Source organism: Etheostoma cragini, chromosome 2 (genome assembly GCF_013103735.1).
Source record: "Etheostoma cragini isolate CJK2018 chromosome 2, CSU_Ecrag_1.0, whole genome shotgun sequence".
Lineage (NCBI taxonomy): Eukaryota > Metazoa > Chordata > Actinopteri > Perciformes > Percidae > Etheostoma > Etheostoma cragini.
Window position 1 is genome coordinate 9,814,523 of NC_048408.1, and position 20,423 is coordinate 9,834,945.

The 20,423-nt window shown below is 40.3% G+C and overlaps 2 long non-coding RNA genes across 2 annotated transcripts in view; one reads left to right on the forward strand and one right to left on the reverse strand.

Moving 5' to 3' along the window:
- Window positions 1–6,590, reverse strand: part of LOC117954708 — an 8,386-nt gene extending 1,796 nt beyond the window's left edge. Inside the window, exons 1-2 of the long non-coding RNA XR_004658882.1 lie at window positions 6,580–6,590; window positions 1,164–1,170 (exon numbers count right to left, since the gene is read on the reverse strand). This is a non-coding gene — a long non-coding RNA (uncharacterized LOC117954708). The remainder of the gene's footprint in view (window positions 1–1,163; window positions 1,171–6,579) is intronic.
- A 2,330-nt stretch (window positions 6,591–8,920) lies between these two features.
- The window catches only part of LOC117954696, a 20,316-nt gene continuing 8,813 nt past the window's right edge, over window positions 8,921–20,423 (forward strand). Inside the window, exons 1-2 of the long non-coding RNA XR_004658880.1 lie at window positions 8,921–8,932; window positions 9,843–9,844. This is a non-coding gene — a long non-coding RNA (uncharacterized LOC117954696). The remainder of the gene's footprint in view (window positions 8,933–9,842; window positions 9,845–20,423) is intronic.

Below are 20,423 nucleotides of genomic sequence, written 5' to 3' on the forward strand. Positions count from 1 at the left end.
TATTACTCGTAAAATACTTGTACTCGGCAAAAGTGCTTTATCCGTACCGGATACTCTTTTCAGCCGGATACTCGGATCCCCCCTAGTAGTCACATGGTCAGTAGGAGAAGAGTCACATGACAGACCCAATTCACCAGTAAGCCAAGCAGCAATAGTGATACAATTTGATAAATTTGTCAAACAATTGTTGTAAAGGGATACTTCACCGTTGGAAAGATGAATATGTCTTTAAATTGGATCACTTATGTTGTAGACATGTGAATTTTCTACTCAAAATTGTTGCCTTCTACGCAAGGAAAAGCCAGAAAATATGTTTTTGGCTCATGTGGATGAAAGACACCAAATCCCAGAATGCACTTGCTTCGTTGCTCGAAGAGTCAACTCCCAAGCCGTGCCTACCGTGTACTGACATAGACAGACAGTGAGGCATTCAACTCTAGTGTGTTTTATAGTAATTTCAACCATATACACAAAATGTTTCACTGTGACTCAAGTAGTGTTACACATTTAAAATATATAAAAACAACATTACATAAAAACGACATTTGAAACAAGCTACATTTAGTGCACACACATTATAGGCTCTGTAACGTTTAGCTAACGCAATGGTAGCATTAGTGCTTTGAGTGATGTAAACATTGAGTATAAACACAGCTGTGAATTTGCGTGTAATGTAGCGGTCAGCACATAACAATCACAAACTCCAACAACGGTTAGCAGTAATTGGATAAAAACACCTCATTTGTGCACCAGTCCATATCTGTGTTAACACAGCCCATCTCCGCGAGTCTAACCCGCAAGAGCACCATCTGCTCGAAAGGCTAGCAGGCCTGGTAGCTAGACTGCGCAGTCCGGTACACTGTTGTTCAGCCATGTTTCCACAAAAACAAAAACACAGCAGTCTCTGAACTCACTTTGCGAGTCTCATTGAAGTTGGATGTAGTCCAGTTTCTTGTCTAATGATCGGACACTTGCAAGCAGGATGTATCGGACGGTTGGCCGTATAGCGTTAGCTTTTGTTAGAATTTCATAACTAACTTTGTGTTTGTTGGATCTCTGAGGAATGAGGCTGAGGGTCCAATTGAGAATTAAGAAAAGGTTTAATGCAACAGAATGATGAAGATGATGAAACAAAGACAATAAGACACAAACAACATGATAACACTGCAGCTGACAGCGGACTGGATCCATGCTTACCCCATGATGAAGTCACATTAGACCAGTCCTGAATATTCCTAAATCACACACTTTTATCCCGTGCACCTTGGGGTGGTTCCTTTTCACCAGGTGCATTCAAATCCTTTCTCATTGGTCCGTAGTTGGCATGGCAACATGCCGGCGCATCTTTATTGTCCAATGGGGCAGGACAAGCCTTCAAACTCTGCCCCTTTGGGGGTCGTTTTTGGTTACAGAGCAAAAGGGTCTGTCGTGTAAATGTGAAACTCTAACATCAATATAGTTTAATCAACATCGTATTGCCTTAGCCTAGACCAAGACCCCAGGGGACAGGAGACAGAAGGTTACATCCTGGTGTGAAACAATTGGGTTCTTTCTATATGTTAAACAGTTTTCAAGTCTAATTGATCTGGCAGAGACAGAGTGGGTAGGTGAGACACAAAAAAAGGCCATCCTGACCACTTCACAGACAAAATGCAGATTAATCCCATCCTGGCTGCATCCCACATAAAACAGCAATGCATTGTTTTCATAACATTTTTTATAAGTCAACATTGCGCTGGATCTCCTGCCCTCGTTCAGCATTTCCGCTTTAGTGCACACAGCCGTCAATATCTCTTTACCTAACTAAAGGCATTGGGCGACACCGCAGGCTGAGGTGCTGGTCTCAGTAGCAGTCAAAGCTTGCGTAGTGTGTTGAGTAGTCTGTCTGTAATAACATTCCCTGCATATTCTCCGATCTGAACCGATGTATCCCGGTGGTACACATGTGTGGTTTTCTGAATGCACATAATTGTTGTTAAAGTATACTGCGGAAAATAAATAGCTGTAGCTTAGCTCCAAGATGGCTGACACTTGACTGGCTTCGGCTCGCTTCGTGTCCAACCCCCTATGGGCGGGTTGGAAACGTGCCAAACTTGCTGGCTTGTAGTCCACAGCCGCTGGACAACAATGCTTCAGATGATGCAAAATTATTATTTTTGTGTCAGATTTTTTTTTTCAGACACACAATACAGAAATCTCTCGTCTCAGGGGGACGTAAGTGTGGGAAGCATGGTCATTTGAAAATACTACCGGGTTTCTACTGATGCAAAGCTTAATGCTAATCAGTGAAGTATCCCTTTAATGATTTGGCCAAGAAATACTATAAAGGCTTTTTAAACTTTACCCTCCTGGGTGCATTAGTGTCCTTGAACCCTTGTAATGAAGCTATTTTGCTCAGAAATTGTTCAAAGCACCTTTTTTATTTTATGCCGACATTGCAGATAATAATAAATGCTGGTGGTCAACATATGTAGACTATAGTAGAGCAGGTGACCTAACTTAGGCTGTTAAGCAGATGATCTGCTATGCAGAATTCTTCTTGTGCATCAGTCACCACATTTTAATCCAGCAATCCCTTTTTTTCTTCTAGCCTCTACAAAATGTCTGTCATGTTGCCAAATGCACCAGATAGGACATAAAACGCTGCAAAGATAAAAGGCTGGTATCTCTTCACTGTTTACCTGTTCAGCATTGATTTTAAGGTGATAGCGCTCACTTTTTAAAACATGATTACGTGGCCCTGAGCTATGTATTTAATTCTCTTTGAGCCAGTGTCCAGATCCTCCAGTTGCTTTAAACCACATGTGGTGAAAGGCTTTGAAACCAGTTGCCCATGTAGCATAGGGTTGCAGAATAATTATCATCTACACACACACACACACACACACACACACACACACACATAAACAAACACATAACGCCTTCCTGAATGTGATGTCTTTTATCTCATTCTTTTTAGATTTTTTAGAACTGAGGTTATAGCAAATTGCCTCAGAAGGTAGCTCATGTTAACAGTTACTGGTTTAATACAAGGAAGGGATGATCCACCCACACAGGTGTCTTCAGTTGTTCACCTGATTAGACTCTGTGGTTTTTGACTGACAAATTTCCTCACACTGATAATTATTTTGCCACTGCTTATATCTGGATAATTTGCATGTTAACTACTTTTTAGCTGTGTCCCCTTTGTCATTCTGTTTGAGACCTCTGTTGATCAGTGAGGTTTGTCCCTGCCAACTTAAGCAATACAATAAAATGCATTTCAATTACACAAAGGAAATGGAGGAGCTACTTGCAGCTGATGTCTGTTGTCAAAAATACATACTCCATGTTTTTTGTATACTGCTGATTGTGTCATACTCTTTTAAATTGCAGTTACTGACTGTTTGTTTTTTAAAGTTAAGTTTTAGATATTATTTTGTTAATAATTCACATTTCCATAATTACCCAACTACAGGCTCCTAATGCTAATCTTCATTTGTATAAAACGTCCCTAGGGTAGCTCATTCTGCCAGGTGGGAAATAGATATAATAATGGCCTATAATCCTTTATTAGTGTAGGTAAATGTTTTCTACCAAATTCAGCAGAGTATTCTTGTGGACTGAAAATGTACATTTAATAAATTCCCCTATAATTTTCTATGTTTAAAAATAGACTTAAAATGCCCTGCTGCCACCATCTAACTCCTTCATATTCTCAATGGATTAGAAAAGTCATGCAATATCTTAAACTAGAGAAGATAAAACACTTTCTCAGAAGGCCTATTTTAAAATTCCACTCTATTTTTCTGCCCCATACTATGTTATTGATTTTATCATAGTATTTTTAATCTGTTTTATTTTCATAATCTCCTTTTACTTTTAGGTAAATATATAAAATTAGTGCTTTAATTCTGAAGTGTTGGTCTGGTAGGTGCGTGGGTGGCTAGATGTTTGGAATTTTTTTTCATTTATTTTTTTATATCTTGTACACAATCTTTAATAAACACACAGTGATCCAAGAAAAACATCCCTTGCTGTCTAAAACATTTGATTTGGAAAAAGATCATTTTTAGAAATTGTTGTTCATAACTTTACTAACACTAATACTTAACATGTACTGGTGATTTAGCATGTCTTCATTTAGCTTTGATATGTCTTTTATTATATAAACCTTACAGGTTTCCAACACACTCCTAACACACAACTAGGCTGACTTGTACTCCAGCGTAAAGCTGAGCAAAGGTCTAATCAGTCTAAATGGAATCACCTGTGTAGGTGCGTGCAGATCTTTTGAAAAGCTCCTGTGATTGCAAAACACACTTTCCCCGTTGACTTGAAAGTCGGCTGTGACAAAGTATAAAGCCTGCCTCTTTCACAGCCAACTGAGGCTGTGATCAGTTTGGATGACATTGATTCCAACATTGAATTGTTTTCAATGCATTTAAAAGACGACAACATCAAAAGACTTATCAAACCACCTCATCAGTATGCTCCGAATGTTGGAAAATGCCATAGTTTCTCAACGATAGAGCTAAATGCACTACTTTAACTGTGCTGCTCATGCACAACAAGATAAGCTGGGTGCACAGCTATCAATGCAACATTAATTTACATGCAACTCAAGGAGTCAAATACATCCTTTGAAAAAAATAGTATGTATATTTTGAGTTAATGATTTAGCTTTTCAGAAGTTACACAAAATAAGTTATTGAAGATATGCAACTAAATGCCGAAACCTGCAATAACATCCTTTGAAAAAAAAAGTTGTGTTTTCTTTCGCATTACAATGCGCTTGCTCCAAACAATTGCCGGTATAATTATAAATGATGCTGCAAGGGAAGCTCAGCTTCCCCTACAATGTCAAAATTATTATTCAAATATGTACTATTGTGTTAAAATTGTATTGACCAAAAATGCATTAAAACATGTTCATCTCAAAGACGAGTTTGTTCAGAATCAGCCAACTCAACTTCCTTCTCATACGTTTCCGTAGCATCACACTGCAATTCCCTGCTAAAGCCTAGCGTCCATGGACTTAAATGGGGCTCCTTTGAATAGAAGTGCTTTGAAACTAGACGTTCATTGGATAAATGCTGCAATTATATCCCGCCCCCGGATGCTCAGCGTCTCTCGGGGTCAATGGAGGAGTGGGCTGGCCTGGACACCGGGCTTCTGTGTATTGACTGGAAGGTCTGTCAAAAGACATCAAAAAGTCATATTTTTACATATGATTTTTTTATAGTTGCTGTCAATCAAAAGGAGAGGCAGCTTTTTAAAAAGTCATATGTGTGTGTGTGTGTGTGTGTGTGTCGCGTGTATATGATGAAACTTAATCACAACAAACTCCTGAAACCATCCGTGTAATGTGTGTTTTTGTACGTGCGCTAGTGTGTGTCCAGCGTACGATAACAACGGGTGAGTGCTGAGAGTAAATCTTTGCAGAGGTACTTGGCTCACCTTGTTGGTGCTAACTGCACACCTGCAGAGCATAGATTAGAGTTGAATTATCTGAGGAGGGAGCCTCTGCTGCTGCCTCTCCTTCCTTAATCTCAGCTTTCATCTGAAGCTTGTTATTGCTGTTTTCCTACTACTGAAGGAACTACTTCAGGACTCGGTGTCTCTCAGAACACCTTGGATGCGGATAGCATGTTAACCATACAAACTTTTGCATTACAACTACAACAACTGCTTTTCAGCAATCTAAACTAAATATGAATGCTACATTCAGGTACATGGCCGTGTTCTTCCAGATAAGTGTTTTTCAATCACAAGTTCTGATGCAGACTTGTAAGCAATATACAGAAATACATATACCACAAATACAAAGTAACCATACATTCTGGTTTAAGGATGTGGAGAGATCAAGCCACACACGTACACCAGAAACACACACACATCACTTGCTTGGTCTCCTCTGAGGTGCAGGGAATTAAATCCCCCGAAGATCCATTTCAAAAGGGAAAATTGGAACTCCCCATTTGGTTTAATTTGTCACACCCTTTGGTTTGATTTGTTATTGTTTTCACCAAATGCAGAGGTGAAAAGTGTGTGTGGGAATTCAGATTGTTGTACTTTTTGATGTGGAGAGATCAACCACACACACATGCATTCTTTTTAAGCTGACAAAACAGTGACCGCTCTAAACGTTACAGGTACACAAACTCAAAACAAGACAAATGTGATGATGCTTGATGCAGACTCGGAAAAATATGACCAGGTGCTGCAAACTCAGCGAAGTTTGACCAGCAATGTTGTTGTTGCTCCTCTGCTTCCTAACACACACCCCCAACTTGATTGTGAAAGATAGGACCATTTACCACTTATTTTCCCGACTTAAATAAACCTTAAGTTTTACTATTCCCCAAAGGGGCAATATGTTGCTCTGATTAATTATATCAAAGCAAACGTATGATGTAATTGATCCATCATTGACCTACCTACTGAGTCGAATTAGAAGGGATGCCACACATCTCGTCACGTGATCAAATTAAGATGACAGCGTTAACAATTGGCTCATTACACATTTGGCCTTTGCTTTTTGATATAGTGCCTCTGCTCTTGAGATTAATGTTTACCAATGATGTAATTTTCCATCACTGTAAAAGTTGAAACTTTATATCAGTTTCAGATTCCATTGTATAGGGTTTCCATTGCAACCGGAGGGTTGCCGGTTCAAGTCCCCGTACGGAGGTGGACTGGTAGCTGGAGAGATGCCTGGAGGGCGCCTGTTCAGCAGTTGCAGTCCTCTCACTCTGACTCTAATCTCTCCAAAGGACCTGAGCATGTTTTTTGGATTTCAGGCCTGTGCGTAGTGTGTAAGAAAAGAGTGCAAATTGTAATTGTCCCATTGGGCCTCAATAAAGAGTCTAAGTATGTATAAATTATTATATAACAGGGGGGTTATTTGGGTGGACAAGGGGATATGTGCCCCCACGTTTTAGGAAGGCAGTATTAGACCCCCTCCCCTCCTACACACACACACAGACACACTTTTTACAGTACAAAAAAGTTATATTAAAAAAACAGAGGAAACTGCAAGCACTAGGGCCCATTCCAACTCCCCCTTCCTCTACGGGACATTTAAAGGGGCAGGATGTAAAAAGTGGAGAGGTGAGCCAATTTGAAAACAACAATGAAACAATAAGGTATGAGAGTCCGTTGTACAGATGCGTGACAAATTAAAACTAACATTTAGTATCTTGGGGAGTCAGTCAGGCCACCACAGGTCTCCAGAACAGCTTCAAATGCTCCTCGCCAAGTCTGTGGAATGGAACAGGATGAACACCAACCCTCTGCAAGATTTTCCCTTTATAAGAAACATTTTATGACGTTGGCTTTGTCGTCTACAACATCCAAACACTATTATTTACTAATTTTAGAATATCTCCAGAACAGTGGTCTAGACAAACTGCCTCCGCTTTGTCACCATAGTAGCTTTTCAACACTTACTCTGTTGTGACCGTATCTCTTGGAGAAGCTTTGTAATTCAGCATAGAACATCAGTCTTGTTGGAGAATTTCGAAACTAATAATCTTTATGCATCATTGACATTCTTCTGTGACTCTTCACACTATACACCCATGACTGTATCTTCACAGAAACTCTGCCGGATTTACAAATTTGCAGACAACACATCCATCCTGGGACTCATTTAGGGAAATGATGAGACTTAGTACAGGCAGCAAGTGGACAGAATACTGGACTATGGGGAGGAAAACTGCCCGCGTCCTAAACACCGATAAGACCAGGGAACTCATTCTGGATTTCCGGAAGAAAGCTCCCCCCACCTACAACCTCTGGAAATGAAAGGTACTGTGGTGGAGCATGTTCACAATGTCCAGGTCCTGGGCCTGGACATCACCAACTCTCTCAGCTGGTCAGAGAACACCATGGCCACTGTGGAAAAAAAGCACAGCAGATGCTGTACTTTATCAGGTCCCTAAAAAACTAATTCCGGCAAGAGCCGATAGCTGCTCACCAAGGCCTAAAGGGGGCTGGTAAAAAGTGTCCCTGCAAGGGGCATTAATGTGCAATGAGGATCATAGGGACACAGCTCCCCTCCACATACACCCTGTACACAGATTGCTGCAGGAACAAAATCAAATCCATTCTCCAGGATCCACATCACCCCAGCCATACTGTGGAGAAGCTCTGGTCGGGTATCCCTTGGGCCCACCACCTGTGGGAGGAACCGCTGAGGTTGGGTGCGCAGCCACATGGGTGTTGGTTAAGGTCAGGGGTTTTGACAGACCAGACCCGGGCAGCAGAGGCTGGGTCTGATGTGGAATGTCCCCTCTCTGTGGGGGAAGGAGCCGGAACTTGTGCGGGAGGTGGAGCGCTACCAGTTGGATCTGGTGGGGCTTACCTCCACGCACAATCTAGGTTCTGGAACCATACTCCTGGATAGGGGTTGGACTTTTTTCTACTCAGGAGTTGCGCACGGTGTGAGGCGCCGGGCGGGTGTGGGGATACTCACAAGCCCCCAGCTGAGCGCAACTGTGTTTGAGTGTACCCCCAGGGTTGCCTGAAAACTCTGACTGTTGTTTGTGCAAATGAAACAAACAAGAGTTTGGAGCACTCGGCCTTCTAGGAGATCTTGAATGGAATCCTGTATAGGCCTGGGATGAAGATGGATGGATGGCTCTGGTCGGGTGCTGAGACACCATGGACCAGAGAGCAAATTGGAAGCGCTTTCAAACAGTTTTTTACCCAGCAGCCATCAGACTGCTGGTCAAGGATATTCTATCTGGTTTGAAGTACCCTGTGCCACCATCAGACACGTTGAGACCACACATGCACACTCATACTCGCACACAAGCATACCTACCTCATCTTTCTGTGCCATCATTGTGGACAAAAGTTTGCACTTTGCATTTCTGTATTTATTGTAATTGGGGAAAGACTATCTGCTGTCTTTTTTTAATTATGAGTCCTTTTTTTTACTGATTGAGTGATCCGCGGTGCCAGTTGTACTTAAACAAATGGCAAAGATAAAGAACCTATAACCTTGATTATGTATCTATTTATTGTTAATAGGGGTTGTTGCTGTCATTAGCCAACGGCTAAAGATGTATCTCATGAGGCAATGGGTCGAGATGCGCCACTGAATACTCTGTGCCTGAGATGCATGTCGCCTGGATGAAGGAGTCTGTTGCCTGGGACCTGAAACACCCAATGACCCCAAGAAAAAATGCTAATAATGTGTACATGAAGAATATGCATCAGATGTTTCCAGGTATTTGCATCAGAAGATGTATGTAAGAACTGTATCTTTGCTTGAACTATTACTGTAATGTGTGGCCAAATGCAGTATATAAGGCTGAATTATGTGGCTTTAAGCTACTAGTGACTGTGATCTATTGGCATGGGCGTTGGACTGGGGGTGGAAATTGGACCAACTACCCAGGGCCCGCATGTGAGGACGGCCCAAAAAAATGCTAGACGGAATAGCTGTGGATACCTGGTGGGGACCCAAGAGAATGCTGTACTACAGGCAACATTTTTTGCTACGCCCCTGTCTATTGGATCCCTTGCTATCTAGCTAATTAGCCGGTGAAGCTAAGGATACAAACAGATTCCACAACAGAAACTGGTTTTGTAACACTACCATGCTTGGTGTCCACTGACAACAGGTAATTGGACCCACAGGAAGACTTTGGGACTTGTTGTTGTTTGGGGTGTAGTTAAAAACAGCTAGTTCAAAGTTCTGGCCTCCAGTTGGCAACTGGCAGGCATGTTGAAATCAAGCAAACACAGACTCAGCGGTCAAGAAGGACAGTAAAACTTAGGGGAAAAGGGATATAAGGCAGATAACAGATAACAGCATTTGCCATACTGCTAAGGCAGAGACAAACAGTCAGCAGTTCACAGCAAATGGGGGCTAACGAGTAATTGGCAGCAGCTGGGAGGATTAGGGGAGACTTTACAGGAGCAGCTAGGGGACAGGTGAGGAAGAGCAGCCTTTACCCCGTTTAAATGTACATGGTTATTTTGAAAAACTGAGGGGGGTTGTGCCCTTCGTTTACACACAAACGGAGAATTCACCTCTGAAAATGATTCTGTCTAAGAACTCGGGACAAAGAGTGGGGGCTCGAGCTTCTCAGTACACTGCCACCTACAGGTTTGGCATGCTCTTGACGACATTTAAACACAGTTACGTGTAAACAAACACTTTTCTCAAAACTGACAGCTGTGCACAATGTTATTTTTGAAACAGAAGGGGTTGAAATGTCTGTTTATGAAAATAGCCACGGCCACGTGTAAACGCAGCATTTGTCACAGCAATAGAAAAAAGCACAGATGTTACTGACAACATTGAGTGTCCCGGTAAGCCATGACAGTCTGACTGTGAGCCAGTACGCACAATAGGACCATTAAATTATTCTTTTCATGATTTGAATGTGTGTTTTTCCTGTTGTCAAAAAAAAGGTATGCTGGTCACCTTGTGTTTAACCCCTAAATGTTTCTGATGCTATTGAAACTGTTGATTGTAAAGACAACAATACAGAAGTTGAAGTAAGATTCATCACATCTAGCAAAGCCATTCTGCAAACCTTCTGCTCTCTATTACAGGAAAGGAAAAACGTAAACAAGGCGATTGCACTGCAATAGCCCATTGTCCAGTAATTCCACTTAGCCCACCATCACATAAATAAGTCGTCAATGAGCAAAACAACAGTAGTTTTTGAATTGCTGGGGAAAACAATTTGAGATAGGCGTCAATTCAGTGGTCTGGAATCTGCCTACGTGTAGTGTGGCATGAAATGGAGCATGGGGATGTGGTGCACGGTTTACTACATTGGAGATTTACAGCACTGCGGTCCATGATGGATGTCACAGTTTATGTTGCACCATCTGTTTAGGGCATTGCCTAAATATATACCTAAATCTCAATGACTTTTATGAAGGAGAGAGCATCTTTTCAAACCATGTGAGAAGGTCAAGCATTAGGTTGCCTTTTGACAACACAACAACAATGTTCCCCACAGGATTTATCCTAAACCAGTCTAGTGGTCTCTTGTTCAGATATTGCCCTTGTGGCGTTGTCTTATGGCTTTTCAAAGAAATTCGGCGGCACGATTCAATACTTTATTACATTTCCCAATGTATCTGTGACTTCCACCCCAAGTACAAAGCTGCAATGGTGGTTATTTTGGCCACATGATGACGGAATGAAACTTTGTTGGTGCCTACAGCTGTATACCAGCGGGAATGCGAGTAGTGGAATAAACACAAATGATTAGAATATGATCCCGCTAACAAAAATGTTGTCAGTTCACAAGCGCTTCAGCTCCACAACAGAGCTAATTTCCAGCCATACTAATAGGTCTCACATCACATGACCATTAGAATACACCGGGCATGCACGTGCGGGTGTGAACAAGAAGAAGGTTGGGTAAAATCATGGATGTAGAAGTTGAAAATAGAGAAAATACGTTGGAGAAAGAACAACAACGACAAAAGTAAGGTCAAGGATTTATTTGCTTGGACCAACTACGAGGTTACTGAAAAGTATGAAAGCTTACCCAAGAGATAAGATTGATAAGTTGCCTAAGGTCTTTTTTTCAGCCTGTTTAGACTACAAAGAGACCCTCAACGTTTTCAAACTTCAAAAGAGGTCGGCAGTGTTGTCAAATGTTTCCATTTTAGGGGCTCGGAAACGCCGGAGTAAAGGCGTGTGGACGTGAGATACAATCGTAGTAAAATATAATCGATTTTGAGCGAAAACCTATTGTTGTAGTGCGGATGCAGCCTTAATCTTATTACCATGCATCAATCCATTAAAACGTGTGTGTGAAGAGACAGAGGTTGGTGAGAATCTGAGACTGTACCGCTCTAAACACCCCACACACCCACACCCCTCATGTTCAATGAAGCATTTGAAGACACAGTAGGAAGCTGCTGGCCATAATGTAGGGATTTTGGTTTGCAGTCAGGTGTGAAGTGTCTGACAGACAGAGGCGTCATTTAAAAACTGCAGGCAACCAATACCACTGCCCAGTATGTTGCTTACGGGGGGAAGGGGGCAGCTGCAACAAACACTGCAAAAAGCAATGGCGAGGAAGTCAAAATTCATCCAAGTTTAGGATAAATATATGTATAGGATTATCTCTTTCCGCTATCAAGGCACATAAATGAAAGAAATTATTGTATTATTTCATATTTTGTAATCATCCAGAGGACATACACAACCATAGAAGAAAAGCATTTAAAATATGCGTTGCTTTGTGTATTAAATGTATTTAGCAGTCAGTTTTGAGGACATGTTGCTGTTCAAAATGATGCATGCTTTCAATTAAAAATTGCCCAAATTCTGTTGCAATGACAATCAAATCACTTCACCCATAACCACCAAATCTTCCACACATACAGGATAGTTCATAACCTTACTTACCACATTTAATGTTTATTTTTTACCAACCATTCTTTTTAAATTATTAGTGCTGCCTAATGATTAAATCGTGTGCTTGTCCATCAAGTGGTATTTCAGACTGGACGTGCTGCGATGATAGCTCTGTTCACAGCGACAAAACCTACAGATCCCTTAGGTCTTGTCAATAGAACCATTTGGAAACTTTTAAAAAGTAAACTTTTCATTCGCAATCTCATTGGATCTATTTTTGTGTCTAACGCTCATCATCCACTCAAAACGTAACATTACTACTCTTTGGCAGGCACGCAAGCCCAAACAAGTGTGTGTGGCGTGCTTGTTGTTTTGTTTCCAGTCTAGCTGGATCCAGTATAGTGTTGTAGTTTTTCTACCGTCACTAGTTGTTGCAACAGTATGTGTAAAAAAAACTTCAAAGTGCGCTAGGCCAAAAAGAAATGGGTTTCGCGTTAACGCGTTTAACTGACAGCACTATTAATAATGTAAATTGTTTCAGTATATTCTCTGCAGGTCTTCTTCATCTGTTTATTTTATATCCAGACTTTATTACTTTAGGTTTCAGTGCATGAAGCATAGGGTATTTTCTTTATACTACAGAAAGCAATACATTTTAAAATAAAGCTCTTTATATCTGCATGGATACTTCAGATAATGGACAGTTACTCTGCCATGTCCATGACCACCCTTTTCAGCAGCCATTTAGTGGGAAAATATTGTAATAGCAAGAGTCATTTATCAGTTCTGATGGCTTTTCAGACAATGACTGTGATTTCAGGACTCCACTGACACAAACAGCTCTCGTAGCCTTCTCTCTACAGGAAACACTCCAGAGAGAAGGCTCAGCCTCTGCTCCTTGCTCCTCTTTTTCTCAGACAAACTACAGCCCTTTATACTCCCTCCTAATTGGAAGGCAAAAAGGATCAGTTGGATGATGACAAATGAATCTCCAAATGACTGTCGCCGGAGATAGAGCACCTTTGGTGACGCTTCCTCCCTGCAAGTGTGAAACTGTTAACAAGCTTCAAAAGACTTTTTATTTTCTACTGTGTTTATCTAAAGCTGTAAGCATATGAGGAGAATGGCAGAAGAAGAATGTTTTTTGCTTGAAAGGAGCATAGCTACTAAGACATTTGACAAATACATTCATGGAGAAATATTTAAAATTGTAAAAATGATAGTGAATTCATGTTTTTCATTTCTTTAATCCAAATGCAAAGCAATGAAACACTTCCTAATGCAAAACAACGAATCTTTGATTTGAACAATTTCCCTTTTTTATATGCTGACATGTACCATTTGCTCAATTGGCCATTCTTTAAGCCCTGCTCTTCATATGGCACAATATGCATTTTACAATGATAATGATGCAACATTTGTTGTTGAAACAACTGGTCCTTGATTAGAGGCAGACCTCAGCTGTAGGTAACAAGCTAATTTAACTAATTTTACTTTGTGAATTGGTTGAAAAAGTGTCTCTGCTTGACATTTGAATTTGTCCAGCTAACTCATCTAAGGTCAAAGTAGAGAAAAAAAAATGATGCACACGGAGGCTGCATGTCATGCCAATACCCTGAGGCTAAAGCTGTGCAGTTCCCAGGCAAATAAATCAGCCTACTTACCAGTTGTTGATCTTTGATGGAAACAAAGAAGCAGCATTGTTCTTGTATTTTCAGTGTAAAGCTAAATTCATAATTGTGATAGGAAAACCTGTAGGGGATAACAAATATATGAAGGGTAGCTGGAGTGTAAAATAACTCGCATACGCCCAACGACATAGATGTTTTTTATTCAGCTTTTCAGAGAGACTTCTTCAGAATTGAAGGTCAAAATTACAAAATAAAGCAACACATACTTAAAAACTAATGTCATTCACATCATTTTTTGATAAGGAATTCCCTCTCTTCCCAAACTAACCTATCTGCTACATAAAGATAACAATACAAATCATTTTATTTGGAATGCCTGATGCACATGGAGAAAAAAGCCAGTGTTTGTCTCCTAACTTGATCTGAAAAAATACATGCTTTAAAAATAAGAAATAAGAATATGTGCCCCAAACACTCAGGGCTGCCTCCATGCTGTTTTAGCTCAAAGCAGATTTCATATTTCTGCCAGTGACCATGTTGAGGATGAAACTCCCAAATCCCGCCCTCTACACTGACAGGCCTGTGGTGAATAGCATGATCTCTGCAGGATTGAACACTGTCCCATTCTTTGAGGAGGCACTCAAACAAAAATATGACCTTTTCTGACATCTTCGGCGGGGTAATGGACAGACAATAGCTTATGATCTGCCACAAGGATTTTTATCAGGAATTGATAGCAGTGACAATGTACACAGGGGTTGAACCTTTTAAGACTTATATATATATATATATATATATATATATATATATATATATATATATATATATATATATATATATATATATATATATATATATTAAAACATACCAAAATGCTTTTTTTTTCTTTTTTTTTGAAATGTTATAAAATGATAAAGGCAGAAGAGGGAAAGTGGTGCCAAGATTATCCCCCAACACACACACACACAGCTAGTGTGCACAGACACTCAGAGACTTTAGATGAAATATGTTTGAAGCTGAAGGATGTCATCTGTGCTCAAAGGTGAATCACCCTTTACTTATCAGCTGACAGACAATAATTGAATGCAACCTTAGTGAGCGCGTTTTCACTTCCCAGGTTCTAAAATTCTGTGATTAATCACTTGGGCTGACCTTAAATTTCGATTGACTCCAGTTTATTCAGTCGGTACATTCTTAACGTAGTAAATACTGTCAATGTTACCAATACAATGCAACGTGTACCAGTCTAGGCTTTGATGCTATCCCGACTCATAATTAGAGCTGTAACAATTCCAAATTTGGATGTACAATTAATTTTCTCAGAAATAATTGTGATCAACATTACAGTCGTCTCTTTCAGCCAATATTAATTATATTTGTTTATTACTATATTACTATTAGGATTATGTCAAATAATTGCAATCAGACAATTATGTAAAAATTGTTAAAGGCCTACACACATAGTGGGTTCCGTTAACCTCTGATACAAGGTAAATGGATTTACAAGTCGGATTTTCCATTGTCGGGTAGTTCTTGCAATTGTTAGCAATTTCAGTTGTAAAAAACGCATTGTTGTTTTTGTGCATGCAAACAATGTCAATGTCCATAGAAAAAATATGGACAGCACTGTGTGTACGAGCTATTTAGGGAGACACAAACAACACATCAGTGCTAATAACTGTTACTACAGATTTCACAACTGTTGACACAGGGCGCAGCCATGTTGGATTTTGAACTCTGGGTACTAGGAGGTTGTCAGAGTTCTGAGCTCGGAAAACTGAGGCCTGGGGCCATGTTTCAGACTTTGACTTTGGTAAATCCGAGTTACGCGTACACATGGAACGGACTAATAATGTCTACAGAGCCCACAAAGTCCACCTGACTGCCACACAGGAGGAAACTGGTTGACTAAGAGGACTTTCCTGAAGATTAGCTTATGTCTTTAGCGTACCTGTGAATAGATTAACCCCAACCAGAGCCTAATAAATCCTCTTTGGATCCTCCACTTTGTTGATTTGCTCATGAAGAACAGCAGACACATGCCTCAGGGGCATCAACTGATAGGGCTTATGGGAGGTAATCAGGGCTGAGCCCAGCACTGAGCTCCCAATCCATTTGTTTAGCAACATTTGCACCTGTCGCTCTCTCACTTCTGGTAAATTGCCTTGGGAGGGATCTGGTTTTGTTGGAAAATGCACGTTTAAAAGTTATTTTAGTCGTGCAACAGAAAACTCAGATTGGACAGACAATCTTGCTAGCTGTCTGAATTTACCCTGCAGAGATCGGAGGAGCAGTTTAGCACAGTCCACCGGAGTTTAAAATTCCCACACAAAGAATGCCCAGGGTAATCAGGCCCAAATGAATAAACCCTGACAGAATTTCCATCGGCAACAGAGCAATCCCAGAAGTAGAACGTCGTGGCTATAGACTACCCAACAGACTATCAATCAAAGGGTTTTGATAGGGTCGGATGTTGCCATCCAATTTGTAATAATTGAACAAAAGCCTCTCTCATCTCATTTAATTGGTATCATATATTGTTTCCCTCTGCGTGGACTGTCCGTGAATCAATCCTCCTTTTCTTCTGTTGCCCCTTTCTAGATATCTATCTACTCTGTCGCTATTGAAGTGAATAGAGCGTTGTTAGAAAGGGTATTTATATCTGTATCTCAATAAACCTTGTAGAAACTGATCCTTGCTTTGTTGACATATTTTGCTTATCCAGAAGCTTCTGTTTCCTGTGGTGGGGACGATCCCAAGTAAATAAATGTCAGGGTGTTAGTGAATTGTGATTTGAAGGGGAAACAAACAACTGAAGAGGAGTGACTGAGAATAAGCTAGTTATCATGATTTATTCCGATAGTAGCAGGGTAAAAATGAGAACTGATTCTTATAAATTGCCATGAAAGGATGCAGTGATGATCATGTTTAATATAAAATCCAATTTTGCTGCAGTAAGAACCATTGAGGAGGGGGCGGGTGTCCCAGAAGCATTACGTAAACCTAGACCTGAGAACAAAGCAAACACATGTTCACTTTACTTGAAATAAAAAACTGAATTCTGGCCTTCATGAAAGCACCATCAACTTTTCATTTTTCCAGCCTCATTGAAAACCCACTCTGTCATGCTGCCACTTTTTGTGATGTTAGATTTTTGACAGCGGCTGCCTTTCCCTACAGGACTGCTTAAATCCCTCTCTATCTTGAGTCCTGTATGTGGATGTAATTGAACCTTTAGCATTTTGCCAAACATTTATTGTCAGCCCGTTTGGGGATATTAACTGACTTTAGACACAAAAGTACTGCAATGAGTTTATCCTTGCACAAAGAAACAGTGGATCATCATTTCAGCAAATACCCATAAACAACATTGTACATTGAAAAGCAAACAAGTGACAGTTTTTTTGCAGTAGGAAAGGTTTTCGATGTCACAGACAAATGTTTTCCTGCTGATTGAGCGTCGGATCAGAAAACGTTTGGCATCATGGAGGTCACGTAGAGCAGTAGTAGTCCCCACCGGTGAGGTGCAGGGCAAACAATGGGCTGGACACTGAAACAAATGAGCTCGCATTCGGCTAATTTTTCCATGTTTTGTTGTGCTGCAACGTTTCGACCCTGCAGAATAGGCAGAATTGGACAATTAGCAGAGTTAGGGCATCTGATTCTTTTCAGCTGGCATCGTGGAAGGCCATTACAAACAAGGCATTTTGTTATTAGTTTGGAGGACTTTGATTTTGCACCAATTATAGTTTAATTGAGATTTCTTTTTATCAATGACATATAAATTCCTAGGAGTCAAAACATGACAAATCCAGTCAAGTCACCTTGGAATCTAAATCCACAAACATATCGAGACAAGATTTAAAGATACCCTCACAACATATCTCAGACACATAAGATTACTTTTCATTGGACAATTGTCTGGCATGGTTTTTATACAGTAATGGTTTTGTAGGGTTTTTGTTTTCGTAAATCATGTTTTTTGTGCAAGGCAGGGAATATAAATACATCTGGTATGGGGTTTTGATAATTTATTTTCAGAAATTATGAATCGTGTTGTTTTTTGTGCACTTAAGTCAATATCAACCAAAGTTGGTTTATAATTATAGTAATGGCTTTTATCTGTTTTGGCCAGTGCACTCTACTCCTTCCCCCTCATTGAAACATCACATCATAATCCACATCTTTTTGTTGTGTTGTAAAAGTAAACAAATATGACAAGATCTTCTGCTATACTGCCCATTCTCAAGTTTCTTTGTCACATGTTTGTAGTTATTGGACCATGATTGGCATCCAAACTAGTTGTGATGCCAAGAACCATTAGCACTGTTTTGACGTGTGTCTCTATTGGAAAGACAAAAGAACTTTCTCTGTTACGCTGTATGTACAATCAAGTGATTTCTTTCCAATTAGCTATTTAATTGAAGTGTTGTTGTTTCATTTTGGGGGGGTGGTTTGACTTGGTTTGACAAGGCATACTGAAACAGTACATAGAAACAGAGATACATTACCTGTAAGAGGTGATTTACTATACGTCAAGTCATACACTGGGGAGCCACACTAAATGGCACTTTTGTGCCTCTAATGAGGTAACCATTAGTAGTGACAATAAAGGACTTATTGAAGCCAATACGTCTTTGAACCAGGATAATAGCTGATGTTTTGCTCTCCTAATTTGTGACCGTCTTACTGACAGTTATAAGGACGCTTCAATGAGTTTTAGAAAACAAAAGATTGAATAAAAAATAAAAATGACTGATGGGCTCAGAATGATGACAAAAAAGAAACAAAAAAATGTGTATGGACTTTCTTTGATCTCTGTGGTGATAAGTGTGCTAGCAGCAAACTGTGGGAGGAAAAAGACAAATGAACTGCTCAGAGAAACCCTGCTGGTTTCCAAGTTTCTCTCTATTAGTGGATGGGGTGCAGTCTCTTTTCCGTTCTGAGAGGACTACTAAATCCTGATTAATGTATCGACAGGCTTGGGAAGTAATTGATTGCATTCAATGGGATTGTAGTCATCAGATATCTACAAAAATATTGACAACTGGGATTCATTAACACCTCTGATTTAAAAAAAAAAACTGTCTTTAGATCATTTGAAAAAACGGAAAGTGATTTAAGCGTTTACTCGATTTTTAGTGACACGTCTGCTATTGGGAGCGAGTGGCCCATCGCATTCCAATTGTTGTTACACTGACCATCGTTAAAGGGCGCTCCCTCGAAAGGCAAGAGGTTTGTTGCTGAGCAACTGTGGCCTCGTCACGTTTTGACTGGAAAACCTCATCCGCAGCGGCACGCATTGCAAAGAGAGACATTAGCGGCCCCAAAAAATCTTCCGGGCGAGATGGGAAACAGATTATCTATCTTTTTTTATGGAATTGAAAGGCAAACCTACATGGTTGGTGTGATTTGAAACAATATCGGAAAATAGCTGTACCATTGTTTAATCAATCAATCAATCAAAATTTATTTATATAGCACTTTACAACAACCAGTAGGTATCCAAAGTGCTTAACAAAATGAGTAAAAACATTCAACAGAAAGAATAAACATAGAGAACAGTAAAATCAGAAAAGGTTACAAAGAAACAAAAGAATACAAATTGTCACACCACTGCTACGTATTAAAAGCCAGACTGAACAGATGTTTTAAGTTTGGACCTAAAAAGAGTGACATCTGTAACAGTACGCATATCAGGGGGTAACTTGTTCCAGAGTCTCGGGGCTGCAACTGCAAAAGCCTGATCACCCCACCGTTTATACCTGGACCTTGGGACTTCTAAAACCAACTGATTTGAAGACCAGAGTGACCGGTTGTGTTCCCGCACAGTTAAAATGTCAGACAAGTACTCTGGGGCAAGACCATTTAAAGCTTTAAAAACAAACAATAAAATCTTAAAATCTATTCTAAAACGCACCGGGAGCCAGTGAAGGGTGTAAAGAACGGGAGTGATGCTTGCACGTCTAGGTGTATTTGTTAAAAAGCAAGCAGCAGCATTTTGAACAAGTTGAAGACGTGAGATGGAGGTCTGATTCAGACCAAAATAGAGGGCATTGCAGTAGTCCAACCTTGAACTGATAAAAGCATGAATGGCCTTTTCTAGGTCGTGCCTGCTCAGAACGGGCTTAACTTTAGCCAGCAGGCGAAGCTGGAAAAAGCTCATTTTAACAATGTTGCTGATCTGCTTATCAAATTTCATGCTGCAGTCAAAAGTATCCCCCAAATTTTTTACAACAGATCTTGTGCAAGATGCCAGAGCTCAGAGAAAATTGTCTGAAAGCCACAACTTGATTTCAGCGATACAGCTTAGCAGGGCGTTTAGTGCAACACTGTCGTTTGCTTTCATAGGCAAATAGATTTGCAAATCCTCTGCGTAGCAGTGAAAGGACAGGTTGTGCTTCCCTATAATCGCCCCTAAAGGCAGCATATATAAAGAAAACAGAATAGGGCCAAGGATGGATCCC